The sequence below is a fragment of the Dendrobates tinctorius genome, unplaced genomic scaffold (genome assembly GCF_039654945.1).
Source record: "Dendrobates tinctorius isolate UK_male_01 unplaced genomic scaffold, ASM3965494v1 ptg000004l, whole genome shotgun sequence".
Classification (NCBI taxonomy): domain Eukaryota; kingdom Metazoa; phylum Chordata; class Amphibia; order Anura; family Dendrobatidae; genus Dendrobates; species Dendrobates tinctorius.
Window position 1 is genome coordinate 39318669 of NW_027361672.1, and position 4348 is coordinate 39323016.

A 4348-nucleotide genomic window follows, 5' to 3' on the forward strand; every position below is an offset into this window, starting at 1 on the left:
CATTGTACACCAGGCACAGCTTGTGAATTATGTAGTGGCTTGTGAAACGCGCGTTAAGGGGTCCCTGCACGTGGTCCACCAGGGGGTCACTGCACGTGGTCCACCAGGATTGAGCCTGTGGTAATTAACATGCCTGCATAACTATCTGTTTTTATTGTTGGAAGGATTGCTCTGCACCATATAAGCACTTGCATATGTACTAATGGCACTTTTTTCAAACCTTCTACCTTTGAAAATCATGTTGGTATCTGGTTTTATAATTGAATCTTGATAGATGAATTATATAGTGCTTGACAGCTTTTTCACAATCCACAAAGGGAACTTATATCTAGGCTCATGTAACGAATGGAAGTGGAGGCACAGATGGTGAAGTGCGCATTCGTTTATTGCTATTTTGGTGGAACCACTGGACCACGGTCCGGGGGGCTCTGAAGGGGTGTGACTATGCAAATCACTGATACCCATAGTAAGACCCCTCAAACAGGATCAGAGTGGAATGTCAGAGAGACACAGGTGCTACCTCCAGTTAGACCCCAGACACATGGAAGTTCACCCAGTGAAACAGGTGCTCAAACAGGGCTAAGGCTGGTTTCACATTTGCGTTTTTTTGCGCTGGAAAAAAACGCATACGTGCGCATGCGTTTTTTCCCCTATATTTAACATGGGTGCGCATACCTGCGCGCTGGCATGCGCACGTATGCGATTTTCATGCGCTGCGTTTTTTTGGGGTGTGCGTTTGTATTTTACAGACGCAGCATGTTGCATTTTTTGGTCCTGCAAAAAAGCGCATGCGCACGTATGCGCACGTTTTGCGCTAAAAATGGCCATTATAGCCTATGGATGCGCATACGTGCGCACTGGCATGCGCATGTATGCGTTTTTTTAGCGCTGCGTTTTTTTGGTGGTGTCCACTTGTTGTACTAGTTATAATCTTCTAAAGTCAAAAAAAAAAAGTCTATATAAAGGAGGTGCCTGCCAAAACTCTGCCACTACTACACTGACAGATTGGAGAGCAGACAGTCAACAAGGAACCCATCTTCTATCAGCGAAGAATGTGAGTATATTACATTATATGCCTGTCCTTTTAAATTATGTATGTACTAATGATTTTTATTATTTTTACATGCAGTATGTCTTCAGAATCCGAGTATTCCCCATCGCGGCAGGAATTGGCGCAAGCAGACCGTGAGGTGATTATTTTCGTGCATCTGGTAAGTATATTTGCTGCTTCTCCAAATCTCTTATGTTTTTTTCAACTTTTTTAAGACATCGTCATCATCATCTTCTGCGGACGGGACTAGTGAGGGCGAAGAGCAGGAGCAGCGAAGCCAAGTCCCGGTGGTGATACGGAATGTATGTATCAAATGATTTGTAATGTTCTTTATTTTTTATCTTCTATTTTTACTCTTTTTTATGTTTCTTTTTTTTGTAACTTTTTATTCAATTTAAATTTGATTATTCTAATGAATGTGTTTTGTCTAGGTTCCACAACGGGATGAAGACGTCTACCTGGATAATGAGCAGCTCATCAGCCTGGTCCAGGAGCGTTCGCCGTTGTGGGACAGCCGTGACCGGCTGTACAAGGACATTGTGGTGACCCGGCGGCTATGGAATGAGGTGGCCGCAGCGTTGATGGATGGCTGGGATAGCGCCACAGCATCCTCCAAAAAGGCGTTTAGTGAGTATTTCCCTGCTCTGTATTGTGCCGCAGTGACTGTTGTCCTTGATGGCACTGTTGGGTTTCGTGCTAGGCATATTCTAGCAGGAAACCCAACAGTGTCATCGGGGTCTACAGTGACTGCTTTGAGTATTGTATTGCTACATTGTGCCGCAGTGACTGTTGTCCTTGACGGCACTGTTGGGTTTCGTGCTAGGTGTATTCTAGCAGGAAACCCAACAGTGTCATCGGGGTCTACAGTGACTGCTTTGAGTATTGTATTGCTACATTGTGCCGCAGTGACTGTTGTCCTTGACGGCACTGTTGGGTTTCGTGCTAGGTGTATTCTAGCAGGAAACCCAACAGTGTCATCGGGGTCTACAGTGACTGCTTTGAGTATTGTATTGCTACATTGTGCCGCAGTGACTGTTGTCCTTGACGGCACTGTTGGGTTTCATGTTAGGTATATTCTAGCAGGAAACCCAACAGTGTCATCGGGCTCTACAGTGACTGCTTTGAGTATTGTATTGCTATATTGTGCCACAGTGACTGTTGTCCTTGACGGCACTGTTTTTTTTTTACCAACAGTGGACAAAGTCCGAACACGTTGGCGTTCGATCAAGGACCGCTTCAACAGTGATGTTCGTGCTGAGGGCCAGGTTCGCAGTGGATCTGCGTCAAGGACCAGAACTAGATACCGTCACTATCACGCGTTGCAGTTCCTAAGACCGGTCCTTGCCACGAGATCGTAAGTATTATAAATTTTGGGTTTTTATTTTTATTAATCTGTGTTTTTCTAATCCACAGCTGATGCTTCTTGTAAAGGCATGGTAGTAATGATTTTCCTTTCTTCCACAGCACCTGGAGCAGCACCCTGCAACCTGGCCCTGGAGCGGTCCTTCCTCGGACGTCCTCTGACCCGTCCCAGCCATCCGACAGCCAGGAAGCACCTTGCAGGTCAGCCACACACACAGCTGGTGACCAGGAAGCTGGGCCATCAGGTGTTCCCCTGTCCCAGGTCTCTGCCACTGGTTATGCGGGCACTACCCGCCAGCGGCAGATGGCCTTGGACAGGAATGTCTTGCCCGAGTTTATGCATTTGAGCGAGGCCTTTAATTCCAGCCTCAAGTCACTGTCCAACAGAGTTGAAAGCGGTTTTGCACTCATGGAACGTGGTTTTAACCACTTTGAACACCGCTTCAATTCTGTAGAACAGCGCCTTGACCGTCTGGAGGCCGACCTCAACAGACCAGCACACCATTTTTTTAGTAAGATTGAAAAGGGCATGGCGGAACACCTTAGTCCTGAGCAACAACTGAATGTGCTGCAGGCCTGCAACAATGCTTTCTTGCAGGCTATGCAGCATAATCGGTACGGTCAGCAGTCAGTGGTGTCATTTCCACCTGTGCCACCATTGACTCGCTTCACCTCACTACCGACTTGTGCTGCATACCACTGCACGGACACCTCTATTCAAAGCCAGGACACCCACCGTTACACCACCACAAGTCTGAGTGCAGCTGGTCACTTCACCGACACCACCATGGCAAGCGCTGCTCCTGTCTGGAGCACCACCGCCACTCCCATGCATGCGTGGAGCTCAGCCACCACTAGGCAAACATGGAACAGCCCTGCCGCTACAACAACATGTAGTAGCCCTGCCACCACCACTCCGCAAACCTGGACCATCACTGCCGCCAACAGTCCTCCTGCAAGGACGAGCACTGCCAACGAAGAGCAGCAGCAGCAGCCACCTCAGCAGCAGCAGCCACCTCAGCAGCAGCCACCTCAGCAGCAGCAGCAGCCACCTCAGCAGCAGCAGCAGCCACCTCAGCAGCAGCAGCAACCACCTCAGCAGCAGCAGCAGCCACCTCAGCAGCAGCAGCAGCCACCTCAGCAGCAGCCGCCACCTCAGCAGCAGCAGCAGCCACCTCAGCAGCAGCAGCCACACCAGCAGACGGGGGACCTACACTCAATATTTGCCCCTAGTTCAAGGCGAAATCTATCAAGGCGGGCATTGGGCCAAAGTCGGTCCAGGCACACAAGCCTACGGCGACATGCCATTACAACTAATGTACCTGAACAGATTTCCTCTCCTCCAAGTGTTCCTTGTTTAATTCCCTTAACTGGACTACCTTCCCCCACAAGTTTTGTTGCCCCTTCCCCTCAAACACCGTCTTCAACTGCAAGTGTTGCATATTCCCTGCACACCCCCAAATTGAAACCATCTGCCCCCAAACGCCGGAAAAAATAATTTTTTTGGTTTATTTTTGTGATTAAAAATAAATTTACATTTGTGGTTCACCATTACAAAGTTTCATTAATGTTGTTTGCGCCGCTCACACACACTGATGGGTGTGTTAAAAACCAACCCAAGGCCTAGTATAGTCATATGTGAAATAACACGGACTAGTATAGTCATACCAAGGCCTAGTGTAATAACTCGAGTTTTACCAACTTGGATCTGGTTTCATGAAAAACAAACTGTTGAAACTTGTCAAGTTTCACCAGTTTGTTTTTCGTGAAACAAGATCCTAGTTGGTAAAAATCGAGTAGGCCTTGGTATGACTATACTAGGCCGTGGTATTTCACATATGACTATACTACTAGCCCCAAGGCCTACTATACTCATATTTGAAATACCACGGCCTAGTGTAGTCATTCCAAGGCCTAGTGTAATAACTCTAGTTT

At 47.7% G+C, this 4348-nt stretch overlaps 1 long non-coding RNA gene across 1 annotated transcript; it reads left to right on the forward strand.

The window, feature by feature from the left end:
• Positions 1-607: 607 nt before the first annotated feature.
• On the forward strand, positions 608-1818 carry LOC141080936 (uncharacterized). Its single transcript, XR_012229241.1, has 3 exons — positions 608-1190; positions 1267-1353; positions 1483-1818. It is a non-coding gene; the product is annotated as an uncharacterized lncRNA (long non-coding RNA).
• Positions 1819-4348: the final 2530 nt, after the last annotated feature.